Source organism: Mustelus asterias, chromosome 13, assembly GCF_964213995.1.
Source record: "Mustelus asterias chromosome 13, sMusAst1.hap1.1, whole genome shotgun sequence".
In the NCBI taxonomy this organism is placed as follows: Eukaryota; Metazoa; Chordata; class Chondrichthyes; order Carcharhiniformes; family Triakidae; genus Mustelus; species Mustelus asterias.
This window is the reverse complement of record NC_135813.1, coordinates 79,635,652-79,654,351: the sequence shown is the minus strand read 5'-3', so window position 1 is coordinate 79,654,351 and position 18,700 is coordinate 79,635,652.

Here is an 18,700-nt window from a genome sequence, read left to right as displayed (position 1 = left end):
TTGGATCAGCAAATTTGCTGATGATACAAAGATTGGAGGTGTAGTGGACAGTGAGGAAGGTTTTCAAAGCTTGCAGAGGGATTTGAACCAACTAGAAAAATGGGCTGAAAAATGGCAAATGGAATTTAACGCAGACAAGTGTGAGATATTGCACATTGGAAGGACAAACCAAAGTAGAACGTACAGGGTAAATGGTAGGACTTTGAATAGTGCAGTTGAACAGAGGGATCTGGGAATACAGGTACAGAATTCCCTAAAAGTAACGTCACAGGTGGATAGGGTCGTAAAGAGTGCCTTTGTACATTGGCCTTTATAAATCGGAGTATCAAGTATAAAAGTTGGAGTGTTATGGTAAGGTTATATAAGGCATTGGTGAGGCTGAATTTAGAGTATTGTGTACAGTTTTGGTCACCTAGTTACAGGAAGGATGTAAATAAGGTTGAAAGAGTGCAGAGAAGGTTCACAAGGATGTTGCCGGGACTTGAGAAGCTGAGTTACAGAGAGAGATTGAATAGGTTGGGACTTTATTCCCTGGAACGTAGAAGAATGAGGGGAGATTTGATAGAGGTGTATAAGATTTTGATGGGTATAGATAGAGCGAATGCAAGCAGGCTTTTTCCACTGAGGCTAGGGGAGAAAAAAAAACAGACGGCATGGGTTAAGGGTGAAAGGAGAAAAGTTTAAAGGGAATATTAGGGGTGCTTCTTCACGCAGAGAGTGGTGGGAGTGTGGAATGAGCTGCCGGATAAAGTGGTAAATTTTTAACTTTTAAGAAAAACTTGGACGGGTTCATGGATGAGAGGGGTGTGGAGGGATATGGTCCAAGTGCAGGTCAGTGGGACTAGGCAAAAAATGGTTTGACACAGACAAGAAGGGCCAAAAGGCCTGTTTCTGAGCTGTAATTTTCTATGGTTCTATAGACTGGGACAGCCATAGTATTGGGAGATTAGATGGAGAGAAATTTGTTGAGTGTATTCAGGAGGAATTTCTCATTCAGTGTGTGGATGGCCCGACTAAAGAGGGGGAAAAACTTGACCTCCTTTTGGGAAATAAGGAAGGGCAGGTGACAGAAGTAGTAGTGAGGGATCACTTTGGGACCAGTATCCATAATTCCATTAGTTTTAAGATAGCTATGGAGGATGATAAGTCTGGCCCAAAAGTTAAAATTCTAAATTGGGGCAAGGCCAATTTTGATGGTATCAGGCAGGAACTTTCAAAAGTGGATTGAGGGAGTCTGTTGGTAGGCAAAGGGATGTCTGATACGTGAGAAGCTTTCAAAAGTGTGTGAACCAGGGTTCAGAGTAAGCACATTCCTTTTAGGGTGAAGAGCAAGGCGGGTAGAAGTAGGTAACTCTGGATGACTCGGGATGTTGAGGCCCTGGTTAAGGAGAGGAAGGAGACACATGACATGCATAGGTAACTGGAATCAAGTGAATCCCTTGAAGAGTATAGGGGGTGTAGGAGTAGAGTTAAGAGAGAAATCAGAAGGGCAAAAATGGGACACGAAATTGTTTTGGCAGATAAGGCAAAGGAGAATCCAAAGAGCTTCTACAAATACATAAAGGGCAAAAGAGTAACTAGGGAGAGAGTAGGACCTCTTAAGGATCAACAAGGTCATCTATGTGTGGATCCACAAGAGATGGGTGAGATCCTAATTGAATATTTCTCATCAGTATTTACCATTGAGAAAGGCATGGATGTTAGGGAACTTGTGGAAATAAATAGTGATGTCTTGAAGAGTGTACATATTACAGAGAAGGAGGTGCTGGAAGTCTTAAAGCACATCAAGGTAGATAAATCCCCATGTTCTGATGAAGTGTATCCCAGGAAGTTGTGGGAGACGAGGGAGGAAATTGTGGCTCCCCTAGCAGAGATATTTGAATCATCATCAGCTACTGGTGAGGTGCCTGAAGATTGGAGGGTGGCAAATGTTGTGTCTTTGTTTAAGAAGGGCTGCAGGGAAAAGCCTGGGAACTGCAGACCGGTTAGTCTGTAGTGGGTAAATTGTTGGAAGATATTCTGAGGGACAGGATCGACATGCATTTAGAGACGCAAGGACTGATTAGGGACAGTCAGCATGACTGTGTGAGTGGAAAATCATGTCTCACAAATTTGATTGAGTTTTTTGAAGGGGTAACCAAGAAGGTAGATGAGGGCAGTGCAGTTGATGTGTCTACATGGACTTTAGCAAGGCCTTTGACAAGATACCGCATAGTAGGTAAAATCTCACAGGTCCAGGGTGAGGTTGCGAAATGGATACAAAATTGGCTTGATGACAGAAGACAGAGGATGGTTGTAGAAGGTTGTTTTTCAAGCTGGAGGCCTGTGACCAGCGGTGTGCCTCAGGGATCGGTGCTGGGTCCACTGTTATTTATCATTTATATTAATGATTTGGATGAGAATTTAGGAGGCATGGTTAGTAAGTTTGCAGATGATACCAAGATTGGTGGCATAGTGGACAGTGAAGAAGGTTATCTAGGATTGCAATAGGATCTTGATCAATTGGGCCAGTGAGCTGACGAATGGCAGATGGAGTTTAATTTAGATAAATGCGAGGTGATGCATTTTGGTAGATCGAACCAGGGCAGGACTTACTCAGTTAATGGTAGGGCATTGGGGAGAGTTATAGAGCAACGAGATCTAGAGGTACAAGTTCATAGCTCCTTGAAAGTGGAGTCAGAAGCGGACAGAGTGGTGAAGAAGGCATTCAGCATGCTTGGTTTCATTGGTCAGAACATTGAATACAGGAGTTGGGGCATCTTGTTGAAGTTGTACAAGACATTGGTAAGGCCACACTTTGAATACTGTGTACAGTTCTGTTCACCCCATTATAGAAAGGATATTATTAAACTAGAAAGAGTAAAGAAAAGATTTACGAGGAGGCTACCAGGACTTGATGGTTTGAGTTATAAGGAGAGGCTGGATTGACTGGGACTTTTTTCCCTGGAACATAGGAGGATTAGGGGTGATCTTTGGGTCCTCGCTGTCCACGGGGATGGTGCCAGAGGACTGGAGAGTGGCGAATGTTGTTCCTCTGTTTAAGAAAGGGAATAGAAATGACCCTGGTAATTATAGACCGGTTAGTCTTACTTCAGTGGTTGGTAAATTGATGAAAAAGGTCCTTAGGGATGGGATTTACGACCATTTAGAAAGATGCGGATTAATCCGGGATAGTCAGCACGGATTCGTGAAGGGCAAGTCGTGCCTCACAAATTTGATTGAATTTTTTGAGGAAGTAACTAAGTGTGTTGATGAAGGTAGGGCAGTTGATGTCATATACATGGATTTTAGTAAGGCGTTTGATAAGGTCCCCCATGGTCGGCTTATGATGAAAGTAAGGAGGTGTGGGATGGAGGGAAAGTTGGCAGATTGGTTAGGTAATTGGCTATCCGATCGAAGACAGAGGGTGGTGGTGGATGGAAAATGTTCTGACTGGAGGCAGGTTGCTAGCGGAGTGCCACAGGGATCAGTGCTTGGTCCTCTGCTCTTTGTGATTTTTATTAATGACTTAGAGGAGGGGGCTGAAGGGTGGATCAGTAAATTTGCTGATGACACCAAGATTGGTGGAGTAGTGGATGAGGTGGAGGGCTGTTGTAGGCTGCAAAGAGACATAGATAGGATGCAAAGCTGGGCTGAAAAATGGCAAATGGAGTTTAACCCTGATAAATGTGAGGTGATTCATTTTGGTCGGACTAATTTAAATGTGGATTACAGGGTCAAAGGTAGGGTCCTGAAGACTGTGGAGGAACAGAGAGATCTTGGGGTCCATATCCACAGATCTCTAAAGGTTGCCACTCAAGTGGATAGAGCTGTGAAGGAGGCCTATAGTGTGTTAGCTTTTATTAACAGGGGGTTGGAGTTTAAGAGCCATGGGGTTATGTTGCAACTGTACAGGACCTTGGTGAGACCACATTTGGAATATTGTGTGCAGTTCTGGTCACCTCACTATAAGAAGGATGTGGAAGCGCTGGAAAGAGTGCAGAGGAGATTTACCAGAATGCTGCCTGGTTTGGAGGGTAGGTCTTATGAGGAAAGGTTGAGGGAGCTAGGGCTGTTCTCTCTGGAGCAGAGGAGGTTGAGGGGAGACTTAATAGAGGTTTATAAAATGATGAAGGGGATAGATAGAGTGAACGTTCAAAGACTATTTCCTTGGGTGGATGGAGCTATTACAAGGGGGCATAACTATAGGGTTCATGGTGGGAGATATAGGAAGGACATCAGAGGTAGGTTCTTTACGCAGAGAGTGGTTGGGGTGTGGAATGGACTGCCTGCGGTGATAGTGGAGTCAGACACTTTAGGAACATTTAAGCGGTTATTGGATAGGCACATGGAGCACACCAGGATGATAGGGAGTGGGATAGCTTGATCTTGGTTTCAGATAAAGCTCGGCACAACATTGTGGGTCGAAGGGCCTGTTCTGTGCTGTACTGTTCTATGTTCTATGTTCTTAGAATCATAGAAGAAAGAAGGAAGCCATTCAGCCCATTCAGCCTGCACAAACAACAATTCCACCTAGCCCCTGTCTCCGTAAGCCCATATATTTACCCTGCTAATCCCCCTGGCCTACACATCTTGGGATACTAAGGGGCAATTTAGCATGAGCAATCAACCTAACCCTGTGGACTGTGGGTGGAAACTGAACACCTGGAGGAAATCCATGTAGACATGGGGAGAATGTGAAAACTCCACACAGTCATCTGAGGCCAGAATTGAACCTGGGTCTCTGGCGCTGTGAGGCAGCAGTGCTAACCACTGTGCCACCATGCCATCCCTCTTATAGAGGTCTATAAAATAATGAGTGGCATAGATAAGGTAGCTAGTCAACATCTTTTCCCAAAGGTAGGGGAATCAAAAACTAGAGGGCATAGGTTTAACATGAGAGGGGAGAGATACAAAAGGGTCCAGAGGGGCAATTGTTTCACACAGAGGGTGGCGAGTGTCTGGAACAAGCTGCCAGAGGCAGTAGTAGAGGCGGGTACAATTTTGTCTTTTAAAAAGCATTTCGACAGTTACATGGGTAAGATGGGTATAGCGGGAAATGGGCCAAATGTGGACAAATGGGACTAGCTTAATGGTAAAAACTGGATGGCATGGACAAGTTGGGCCGAAGGGTCTGTTTCCATGCTGTAAACCTCTATGACTCTATGACAAAGGAGGGAATATAAGCATGGAGCCGGAGGAAGTCAGTGAGGTTTTAAATGAATACTTTGCATCGCTATTCACAAAGGAGAAGGACATGGTGGATGGTGAGTCTAGAGAGGATATGTTGATATTCTAGAGCATGTTGGTGTAAAAATGGAAGAGGTGTTGGATGGTTTGCAAAGCATTAAGGTAGTGAAGTACCCAAGACCTGATGGGATCTACCCCAGAATACTGAGGAAGACGAGGGGGGAAATTGCTGGGGCCTTGTATGACTTCTTTGTAAGTTTACGTTTATTTAATCATGACACAAGTAGGTTTACATTAACAGTGCAATAAAGTTACTGTGAAAATCCCCTAGTCGCCACACTCCGGCGCCTGTTTGGGTACACTGAGGGAGAATTTAGCATGGCCAATGTACCTAACCAGCACGTCTTTCAGACTGTGGGAGGAAACTGGAGCGCCTGGAGGAAACCCATGCAGACACGGGGAGAATATGCTGACTACGCGCAGACTCCAAGCCGGGAATTAAACCCGATTCCCTGTGATGGGGGGTAGTATAGAATTCTAGTATCAGGCCCTTCATTTCAGTTTTACCATAATAAGTAAACTAGGTTAAGGTAATTATAAAGTGCCTTATATATATATATATATAGTGAGAATTCACAATGTGTCTGGAACAATATATACAAAGGTATTATAAACTGTACAACCACAAATTAATCAAGTATTATAAGCTTAAATTGTATTTTCAATGTATATGTATTGTGCACCTTGGCCAACTTCATTCTGAATGCAGCATGATGGGAAACACCGTGGTAGACAGACCAAATTCTTTTAATACAATGGAGCACAGAAAGGCAGCTTCTGTTATCTGTTTTTGGATGTACAAAAGGCAAGTTTAATCATAGGCCTGGTATTTAAGGGAGTAAATTCGTTCATGGGTAGTGAGGCTGGAGCAGTCTCTCAAGCTGATAAAGGAGTCCCAGCTTCCAGCGAAAGAGTGACTTCTTTCACCAATTAAAAATCACAGATGCTTATAATGGCCGTGGTTACTGGTAATGATGTAGGTTAGGTTTCTTCGGTAAAGGGGGAGGAACCTACATGGGCAATAAACTAATAATCTCCTATTCGTGCTGACAGGTGGAACGTTATTGGCTAAGGTAATAATGTTGAATATTGTGATTGGGCCCACCAGTCTGATTGACGAGACTAGGCGGGATATTGAAATGTTCAGAATAATATAATAATTTTACCGGGCAATATTAGGTCAGAGAGGACAGTCAGCCCTCATCGACTGTGTCTCTCCTGATGCATGCATTAGCAAATAAATTCCTTTTCGTTCTTTAACTATATACTGTCTTTTGCAGTCTAAGTATTGGTTGAGTGAGGTTCAACAAGTACAGAGCACCCCAGGGGATACCTGAGAAAATTCCTCTTACACCTGGCACTGTGAGTCAGTAGTGTTAACCACTGTGCCACCGTGTTGCCCTCTTTAGTCGCAGAAGGAGGTCCCAGAGGTGAAGTCACATGGGATCAGAGGTGAGCTGGCAAGATGGATACAGAACTGGCTCGATCATAGAACTGTAAGAAGTCTCACAACACCAGGTTAAAGTCCAACAGGTTTATTTGGTAGCAAAATCCACTAGCTTTCGGAGCGCGGCCCTTTCATCAGGTAAGTGGGAGTTCTGTTCACAAACAGGGCATAAGTAGTTACAAACTCAATTTACAAGATAATGTTTGGAATGCGAGTCTTTACAGGTAATCAAGTCTTAAAGGTACAGACAATGTGAGTGGAGAGAGGGTTAAGCACAGGTTAAAGAGATGTGTATTGTCTCCAGCCAGGACAGTTAGTGAGATTTTGCAACCCCAGGCAAGTTGTGGGGGATACAGATAGTGTGACATGAACCCAAGATCCCGGTTGAGACCGTCCTCATGTGTGCAGAACTTGGCTATCAGTTTTTGCTTAACAATTCTGCGTTGCCGTGTGTCGTGAAGGCCGCCTTGGAGAACGCTTACACGAAGATCAGAGGCTGAATGCCCGTGACTGCTGAAGTGTTCCCCAACAGGAAGAGTACAGTCTTGCCTGGTGGTTGTTGAGCGGTGTTCATTCATCCATTGTCGTAGCGTCTACATGGTCTCCCCAATGTACCATGCCTACGGACAAGCCCTCCGTATACACAGTACCTGCTCAGATGAGGAGGATTGTAACAGACACCTCCAGATGCTGAAAGATGCCCTCATAAGAACAGGATATGGCGTTTGACTCATCGATCGACAGTTCCGACGCGCCACAGCGAAAAACCGCCCCGACCTCCTCAGAAGACAAACACGGGACACGGTGGACAGAGTACCCTTCGTCATCCAGTACTTCCCTGGAGCGGAGAAGCTATGACATTTTCTCCGGAGCCTTCAACATTTCATCGATGAAGATGAACATCTCGCCAAGGCCATCCCCACACCCCCACTTCTTGCCTTCAAACAACTGCACAACCTCAAACAGACCATTGTCCACAGAAAACTACCCAGCCTTCAGGAGAACAGTGACCACAACACCACACAACCCTGCCACAGCAACCTCTGCAAGATGTGCCGGATCATCGACATGGATGCCATCATCTCACGAGAAAACACCATCCACCAGGTACATGGTACATACTCTTACAACTCGGCCAACGTTGTCTACCTGATACGCTGCAGGAAAGGATGTCCCGTGGCACTATACATTGAACATAGAACAGTACAGCACAGAACAGGCCCTTTGGCCCACGATGTTGTGCCGAGCTTTATCTGAAACCAAGATCAAGCCATCCCACTCCCTATCATCCTGGTGTGCTCCATGTGCCTATCCAATAACCGCTTAAATGTTCCTAAAGTGTCTGACTCCACTATCACTGCAGGCAGTCCATTCCACACCCCAACCACTCTCTGCGTAAAGAACCTACATATCCTTCCTGTATCTCCCACCACGAACCCTATAGTTATGCCCCCTTGTAATAGCTCCATCCACCCGAGGAAATAGTCTTTGGGGAGACCATGCTACGACAACGGATGAATGAACACCGCTCAACAATCACCAGGCAAGAGTGTTCTCTTCCTGTTGGGGAACACTTCAGCAGTCACGGGCATTCAGCCTCTGATCTTCGGGTGAGCGTTCTCCAAGGCGGCCTTCACGACACACGACAACACAGAATCGCTAAACAAAAACTGATAGCCAAGTTCCGCACACATGAGGACGGTCTCAACTGGGATCTTGGGTTCATGTCACACTATCTGTAACCCCCACAACTTGCCTGGGCTTGCAAAATCTCACTATCTGTCCTAACTGGAGACAATACACATCTCTTTAACCTGTGCTTAACCCTCTCTCCACTCACATTGTCTGTACCTTTAAGACTTGATTACATGTAAAGACTCGCATTCCAACCATTATTTTGTAAATTGAGTTTGTATCTATATATGCCCTGTTTGTGAACTGAAATCCCACTCACCTGATGAAGGAGCAGTGCTCCGAAAGCTTGTGGCTTGTGCTACCAAATAAGCCTGTTGGACTTTAACCTGATGTTGTGAGACTTCTTACTGTGCTTACCCCAGTCCAACACCGGCACCTCCACATCATCGGTCATAGAAGACAGAGGGTAGCAGTGGAAGGGTGCGTTTCTGAATGGAGGGCTGTGACCAGTGGCGTTCTTCAGGGATCAGTGCTGGGACCTTTACTGTTTGTAATATGTATAAATGATTTAAAGGAAAATGTAACTGGTTTGATTAGTAAGTTTGCAGATGACACAAAGGTTGGTGGGTTTGCAGGAAGTGATGAGGACTGTCAGAGGATACAGCAGGATAGAGATCGGTTGGGAGATTTGGGCGGAGAGATGGCAGATGGAGTTTAATCAAGACAAATGTAAGGTAATGCATTTTGGAAGGTCCAATGCAGATGGGAAATATACAGTAAAGGGCAGAACCCTTAAGAGTATTGATAGACAGAGGGATCTGGGTGTACAGGTACACAGGTCACTGAAAGTGGCAACACAGGTGGAGAAGGTAGTCAAGAAGACATACGGCAAGCTTGTCTTCATTGGCCAGGGCCTTGAGTTTTAAAAATTGGCAAGTCATGTTATAGCTTTATAGAACCTTAGTTAGGCCGCACTTGGAACATAGTGTTCAATTCTGGTCGCCACACTACCAGAAGGATGTGGAGGCTTTGGAGAGGGTACAGAAAATATTTATCAGGATGTTGCCTGGTATGGAAGGCATTAGCTATGAGGTGAGGTTGGAGAAACTTGGCTTGTTCTCACCGGAACGACGGGGGTTGAGGGGCGATTTGATAGAAGTCTACAAGATTATGAGGGGCATAGAGTCATAGAGGTTTACAGCATGGAAACAGGTCTTTCAGCCCAACTTGTCCATGCCGCCCTTTTTTTTTACACCCCTAAGCTAATCCCAATTGCCCACATTTGACCCATATCCCTCTATACCCATCTTATCCATGTAACTGTCTAAATGCTGTTTAAAGGACAAAATTGTACCTACCTCTACTACTACCTCTGGCAGCTTGTTCCAGACATTCACTACCCTCTGTGTGAAAAACTTGCCCCTCTGGACACTTTTGTATCTCTCACCTTAAACCTATGCCCGCTAGTTTTAGATTCCGCTACCTTTGGGAAAAGATATTGACTATCTAGCTGATCTATGCCCCTCATTATTTTATAGACCTCTGTAAGATCACCCCTCAGCCTTCTACGCTCCAGAGGAAAAAGTCCCAGTCTTTCCAACCTCTCCTTATAACTCAAACCATCAAGTCCCGGTAGCACCCTGGTAAATCTTTTCTGCACTCTTTCTAGTTTAATAATATCCTTTCTATAATAAGGTGACCAGAACTGTACACAGTACTCCAAGTGTGGCCTTACCAATGTCTTGTACAACTTCAACAAGATGTCCCAACTCCCGTATTCAATGTTCTAACCAATGAAACCAAGCATGCTGAATGCCTTCTTGGACAGAGTGGATAGTCAGAAACTTTATCCCAGGGTGGAAGAGTCAATTACTAGGGGGCACAAGTTTAAGGTGCGAGGGGCAAGGTTTAAAGGAGATGTATGAGGCACGATTTTTACACAGAGGGTGGTGGGTGCCTGGAACTCGTTGCCGGGTGAGGTAGTGGAAGCAGAGACGGTAATGACTTTTAAGGGGTGTCTTGACAAATGCACGAATAGGATGGGAATAGAGGGATATGGTCTCCGGAAGGGTAGGTTGTTTTAATTCAGTTGGGCAGTATGGTTGGTGCAGGCTTGGCAGGGCCGAAACGCCTGTTCGTGTGCCATAATTTTCTTTGTTCTTTTTTAAAACAGCAGCTTCTGGATAAATACACGAGTGTATTCGCATAGACCTTGGCCCAGTGAAGGGGGTTCAAGTGAAACTCAAGATAAAGCTTAATAGTCAACCAAAATGTCTCAAAGCAAGAGCAGTGCGATATCCAATTTGTCCCAAGGTCGAAGAAGAATTAGTACAAGCTGTTAACACTGGTGTGTTAGAGCCAGTTACAATGAGTGACTGGGTTACGCCCATCGTACCTATCATGAAACCAGATTGTTCAGTTCGTATTTGTGGTGACTTTAAACTAACCATAAATCCAGTGCTGTGTGCTGATCAATATCCACTTCCTTTAGTTTAAGATTTGTTTGCTGGGTTATCACTTCAGTAAAATTTCAGCAAGATTGATCTTTCACAGGCATATTTACAGCTGAATGTAGCCACTGAGTCTCAGCCATTGCTTACCATCATTACTCATAAAGGTCTTTTCATGATAAAAGATTGCCTTTTGGAAAACATCTGCACCAGCCCAATTCCAAAGATCGATAGATCAGATTTTAAGTGATCTCTCTGGTGTACAATGTTACCTGGATAATATTCTAATTAGAGTCCAGTGAACAGGGGCACTTGAATAAGTTAGAAGCAACATTGGAATGTATTCAAGCATATGGTCTGCATATCATGAAAGAAAAGTATGATTTTTTCCAGACATCAGTCCAGTATTTGGGTCGCATTAATGATAGTAAAGGCCTACTTAAAGCACCAAAAAAATGGATGCTATTTTCGAAGCATGATGTCCAACAAGTATGATGTAATTGAGGTCCTTACTAGGAGTAGTAAATTATGGCAAATTTGTTGCTAACTTAGCTACATTATTGAAGGATAATTTACTATGTGTGAAACAGTCCTGGGATTGGACAACAGAATGTGAGAAAACATACAAGGATATCAAAGATGGTTTGCAGAAGTCTAAAGTATTGGTTCATTTTAATCTGAAGCGACCATTACTGCTTGCTTGCAATGGTTCACCTTATTGAGTAAGGACAGTAGCTTCAATATTATTGCCTGCAGAAGAACAACCAATTTAGCTTTGCGTACTCTGATTGGTGTGGAACTTAACTATGCTCAGCTGGAAAATGAAGCACTGAGTGTAATTTTTGGTGTATGAAGGTTTCATCATTATTTATTTGGTTGTCATTTGGTTCAAACCGAAGGTGAAATAGTTTGGCGGCACCATGCTGACCGATTATTGTAATCTCAAAATGATTTCTCCGAATCATCTCGAGAAGTACCGACTTCTTTAGTCCCTAGTGTTGTGAATACTACTACGGATGATTTAGTTGAATCTGAGTTGTCCGATGCTACTATACCATACCACATTACATATCTGGATCATCACATGAAGATGGGAAATAGAGGGATACAGGCAGTTAGTCTAGATAGGACAATGTGATCTGTGTAGGCTTGGAAGGCCGAAGGGCCTATTCCTGTGCTGTACTGTTCTTTGTGAGAATGATGCAGAATTAATTCTCGGAGAAGTGTCTGCTGAAGTTCCAAATCACACTTCTTGGGTCAAGAACAGCCAAATTCCATGACTTATACAACCAAAGAGGAATAGTCATGTTCCTGATCAACTTTCTGATCAATGGTATACAATTATTAACGCGGCATAGTATTGTATCTAGAGTATAATTGATCTTATGTATAACATCGTAGTTTTTTTGTCATGAGCAGACATAAAGGGGGAAGGATGTTATTCACTTAAATAGTTGCATGATTGCTTTAAGAGTTGGTCACATGATTTGAGGAGTATCACAGGCTCACGTCTTAATTTCAGTTTGTATTGTTACAGGCAACACCTCTTTCAATAAACATAGAAACATTCGTAGCAAGTATTTACAGAGTGGGTCATTTGGCCCTTCGAGCCTGCTCCACCATTCATTATGATCATGGCCGATTATCAAATTCAATACCCTGATCATACCTTCCTCCCATATCCCTTGATCCCTTTCACCCCAAGAGCTATATCTAATTACTTCTTGAAATCACACAACATTTGGTCTCAACTGCTTTCTGTGGTAGTGAATTCCATACATTCACCAACATCTGGGTGAAGAAATTTCTCCTCACCTCAGTTCTAAAAGGTTTACTCCTCATCCTCAAGCTATGACCCCTAGTTCTGGAATCTCCCACAATCGGGAACATTCTTTCTTAACCTACCCTGTCCAATCTTGTTAGAATTTTATAAGTTTCTATGAGATCCCCCCCGCCTCACTCTTCAAAACCCCAGTGAATATAATCCTAACCGATTTAGTCTCTCCTCATATGACAGACCTGCCATCCCAGGAATCAGCCTGGTAAACCTTCGCTGTACTCCCTTTATAGCAAGGACATCCTTACCCAGATAAGGACACCAAAGCTGCACACAGTACTCCGGGTGTGGCCTCACCAACGCCCTATACAATTGCAGCAAAACATCTCTATCCTTTACTCAAATCCTCTCACTATGAAGGCCAACATACCATTTGCCTTCTTTACTGCCTGCTGTACCTGCGCACTTACTGTCAGCAATTGGGGATAACAAGATCTCGCTGAGTATCCACCTCTCGATTTATACCCATTCAAATAGCAATCTTCCTACTTTTTTATCATCACGATCTGCAAAATTCAGTTCCCTCATCCAAACCATTATATATAATATGAAAAGTTGAGGTTCTAGCACAGATCCCTGTAGTTCCCCATTAGTCACTGACTGCCAATTGGAAAAAGATCAATTTATTCCAACTCTTTGCTTCCTTTCTGCTAACCAGCTTTCTGTCCATCTTAAGACACTACCCGCAATCCCATGTGCTTTAATTTCACATAGTACTCTGCCATGTGAGACTTTGTCAAAAGCCTTCTGAAAATCTAAATAAACCACATTCACCAGTTCTCCCTGGTCAACTCTCCTACCTACACCCTCAATGATTTTTCAAGCATGATTTTCCTTTTGTAAATCCATGCTGACTTTGTCTGATTATACCACTGCTTTCCAAATGCAGAGCTATGAAATCTTTGATAATAGACTCTCGCAATTTCCCCAGTACTGACGTTAGGCTCACTGATCTATAGTTCCCTGTTTTCTCCCGACCTCCCTTTTTGAATAGTGGGCTTAATTAGCTATCCTCCAATCTGTAGGAACCATTCCAGAGTCCAAAGAGTTCTTGGAAAATGACCAATGAATCCACTATTTCTAAGGCCACTTGTTTAAGTCCTCTGGGATAAAGATTATCAGCCTTGGAGATTTATCCTCCTTCAATCCCATTAATTTCCACAAAACCATTTCTCTACTTACACTGATTTCCTTCAGCTCTTCACTAAAACATGTATTTCTTAGAACTTCTGGTACATTATTCATGTCTTCCTTTGTGAAGACTGAAGCAAAGTACAAATTTAATTCCTCAGCCATTTCTTTGTTCCCCGCTATGAATTCCCGTTTCTGACATCCGTTTTTGTCAATCTTTTCTCTTTACATACCTGTAGAAAATTTTACAGTCAGTTTTTATGTTCCCCACTAGCTTACTTTCATACTCTATTTTTCCCTTCTTAATCAATCCCTTGGTTTGTCTTTGCTGAATTTTCAACTGCTCCCAATCCTCAGGACTATTGCTTTTTCTTGCCAATTTGTAGGCTTCTTCCTTGAATCTACCACTCTCTAATTTCCCTTGTAAGCCATGGTTTGGTCACAGTTCCCTTTCCACTCTTGCACAAATAGGAATGCCTGTCCACTTTCAGTAATGTTTTCCCAGTCCATCATAGCTAATTCATGCCTCATACCATCTTAATTGTCTTTATTGAGACTCAGGAACCTGGTCTCAGACTCAACTATCCCCCTTGACAAAGAATTCTACCATATTATGGTCACTCATCCCCAAGGGTTCTCTCACAACTAGAATGTTACCTAATCCTTTCTCATTGCACAACACCCAGTCCAAGAAGGCCTGTTCTCTTGTTGGTTCCTCAACTTATTGGTCCAGAAAACCATCCTGTATACAGTTCAGAAATTCCTCCTCTATTGTACTGTGACTAATCTGACACACCCAATCAATATGCACCCATGATCACATATGTTCCTTCTACACATGCATCTCTGATTTCCTGTCCAATGCTTTTCCCAACATTACCATTACTGTTTGGTTGTCTGCATACCACCCCCATGAACGTCTTTTGGCCCTTGGCGTTTCTTAACTCGACCCATAGATTCCCCATCGTCTGTGCAAATATCTTTCCTCAATATTGTATCAACATCTTCTTTAATTACCAATGCAACTTCATCATCTTTTCCTTTCTGTCTGTCCTGGCTAACCCTTAGTTTCCACCCCTTCAATTACTAGGGGGCATAGGTTTAAGGTGCGAGGGGCAAGATTTAAAGGAGATGTGCGGGGCAGATTTTTTACACAGGGAGTAGTGGGTGCCTGGAACTCATTACCAGGGGAGGTAGTGGAAGCGGATACGATAGTGACTTTTAAGGGGCATCTTGACAAGTACATGAATAGGATGGGGATAGAGGGATATGGTCCGGTAAGGGTAGGGGGTTTTAGTTAAGTCGGGCAGCATGGTCGGTGCAGGCTTGGAGGGCCGAAGGGCCTGTTCCTGTGCTGTAATTTTCTTTGTTCTTTAGTTGTTCTCATCATCTTGGAGCCATGTCTCCATAATCTCAACTATATTATACCCCTTTACATCTAACTACCCAACTCTTCTATCTTGTTTCAAATGCTCTGAGCGCTCAGGTACAATATCTTAAGGTTAGTCCTTTTAACACTCCTTGTCCCATTCCTACTTTTTTAAACTATCTTTATCTGATTCTGTTCCTTGATTTCTCTGCCCATCACTTTTCTTATTCTCCTTGCTGTATTTTCCTCTTGTTCTTGATTCCATCTGCTCTCCATGCCTACGCCATATTAGTTTAAACCCTTCCCAACCACTCTAGCAAGTACCCCAAGGGCATCAGTCTCGGTCCCGCTCAGGTCTTACCCGTCCACTTTCTACAGGTCCCACCTCCCCGCAGCACAGTCCCAATACTTCAAGAATCTGAAACCCTCCCCCTTGTACCATTTTGTCAGCTATGCATTCATCCTGTATAAATCCTGGTGTGTGTTACTTTGAATCTACATGGACCATAGAATGCTACAGTGTAGAAGGAGGCCATTCGGCCCATCGAGTCTGCACCAACCACAATCCCACCCAGGCCCTATCCCTGTAACCCTATGCATTTACCCTAACTAGTCCCCCTGACACTAAGGGGCAATTTAGCATGGCCAATCCACCTAACCCGCACATCTTTGGACTGTGGGAGGAAACCCACACAGACACGGGGAGAATGTGCAAACTCCATAGTGACCCAAGTCCAAAATTGAACCTGGGTCCCTGGTGCTGTGAGGCAGCAGTGTTAAACACTGTGCCACCCTTCACGTGCATGTACAAACAATATCTTTTTCCTTTAAAACCCTAACATATTTTGGGCATTACAATGGGTTTAGATTGCTTGAGTTAATATTTCAAATAGTTCCTCCGTTTAGACTGATGACATTGTGTGCACAATTTTCCTCCTTTGCAGTGGTACTATGAAGGGCTCGAAATCCCAGAGTTGGAATCAGTTAGAAAACTAGATTCCAGCTGGTTTTATCAAATGAGGAAAAACAAATCGATTTAAAAAGCATGGATAGCAGCTCAAACTCTTCAATAAGCAAGTTAGGCAACTTAATTCCTTTTACCAAATAGCATTCCGATTAAAATAAGAGTGGCCTAGTGAGTAGCACTGCTACCTCACAGCACCAGGGATTCGGGTTCAATTCCAGGCTTGACTGACTGTGTCTGCGTGGGTTTCCTCCCACACTCCAAAGATGTTGGGCGGTGGTTGATTGGCTATGGGTTGATTGGCTATGCTAAATGGCCCCTTAGTCAGGGAGATTGATTAGCAGGGTAATACGTGAGGTTACAGGGATAGGGCCATGATGGAATTGTCAGTGCAGGCTCGATGGACGGCACTGTAAGGATTCTGGGAAGATAAAGCAAAGCTAGGAATGATTAAGTTCTGATAGAATACGATTTAATACAATACAGCATTTCAGAACTTGGGTGTAAATTGCACTACTGACTTATTTACTCCATGATCTGAGAGTACTTGATGTCAAACTTCTGCAGCCATTATTTGTGCGATGTCTGATTTGAGAACCGGCACAGCCAACAGTGCCATCTTGCTGTAATTTGAACCCATTCTGATGGATGTAAAAGATCCAATAGCACAAATACAGTAAAGCTCTCCCTTGAGTATCATAGAAATCATAGAAACCCTACAGTGCAGAAGGAGGCCATTCGGCCCATCGAGTCTGCACTGACCACAATCCCACCCAGGCCCTACCCCCACATATTTACCCACTAATCCCTCTAACCTACGCATCTCAGGACTCTAAGGGGCAATTTTTAACCTGGCCAATCAACCTAACCCGCACATCTTTGGACTGTGGGAGGAAACCGGAGCACCCGGAGGAAACCCACGCAGACATGAGGAGAATGTGCAAACTCCACACAGACAGTGACCCGAGCCGGGAACCGAACCCAGGACCCTGGAGCTGTGAAGCAGCAGTGCTAACCACTGTGCTACCGTGCCGCCCCAGTACTGTGCCATTTATCCCTAAACAAGACAGATTAACTAATGGCCATTATCACCTTGATAGAACCTTGCCAGGTGTAAAACTGGGGTGGACGACGGAGTACAAAGGGGTTGGGGATGGTTTGAATGCAGGCTTAAAAAATGAAATACTTGAAACCTTTAATGGAAAACACTTCAACTGTGGACAATTTGGATAAAAACATTTCATATTCAAATAGTGATATCACTTCTACTGAACACTTCAAACTAATGGAAAATGCATGTGATTTTATAAGGTGTCGAGATTTGATTGAAAGCAGCTCAGTTGGAGTTTAAAGGTGTGCTATGACAGATAAAGATTGGAACCACTCACTGAGATAGGATAACACCAAGGGGGAAAACAGTATATCCAGAGCAGGAGAGAAAAAGGGGGAAAACACAGATTTCCGTTTGCCAAAAAACCCCAACAAAACTCCAATTTAAAAGCTACTGCTTTTGAATACTTCAGAATAACTACAATGGACGAAGGACTCTCCCAAACCCAAAGATAACTCACAGGTGGTAACTATTTGCTGGTTTCAATTCAGTTAAAACTGTGGGATAAAAGCAAATTACTGCAGATGCTGGAATATCTCAGGTCTGACAGAACTGCACAGGAGTGCTTTAGGACAAGGGACATTAATAGAAAGGAATGGCGTTAATTTCCTAAGCATGTAGCCATTATAATTAAATGTTTCTTTTAAGTTACTTAATCTTGAGTGATTAAAAGACTATAGTTCTTCACTGGTTTGCATATCTTCACTAAGAACTTGTATTCAGAGGCTGAGAAAGGGAAGTAGTGTTTAACTGAACGAGTATGTAACAAGCAGGATTGAAAAAAGGGGAACTTGATGTTTTTATAGAATCCCTACAGAAGCCGTTCAGCCCATTGAGTTTGCACCGACTGACAGAACATTTTATTCAGGCCCCACAGTAACCCCACATTTACCCTACTAATCCCCCTAACCTACACATTTTGGGACATGAAGGGGCAATTTAGCACGGCCAGTCCATCTAAGCTGTATCTTTGGACTGTGGCAGGAGACCTGAGCACCAGGAGGAAACCCACACAGACATGTTGTCTACATGGACTTCAGTAAGGCCTTTGACAAGGTCCCTCATGGCAGACTGGTGCAGAAGGTGAAGTTGCATGGGATCAGAGATGAGCTGGCAAGGTGGATACAAAACTGGCTCGGTCAAAGAAGAGAGTGTAGCAATAGAAGGGTGCGTTTCTGAATGGAGGGCTGTGACAAGTGGTGTTCCTCAGGGATTAGTGCTGGGACCTTTGCTGTTTGTAATATATATATAAATGATTGAGGAAAATGTAACTGGATTGATTAGTAAGTTTGCGGACACCAGTGGGCTGATGAATGGCAGATGGAGTTTAATTTAGGCAAATGCGAGGTAATGCATTTTGGTAGATTGAACCAGGGCAGGACTTACTCAGTTCATGGTAGGGCATTGGGGAGAGTTACAGAACAAAGAGATCTAGGGGTACATGTTCATAGCTCCTTGAAAGTGGAGTCACAGGTGGACAGAGTGGTGAAGAAGGCATTCGGCATGCTTGGTTTCATAAGTCAGAAC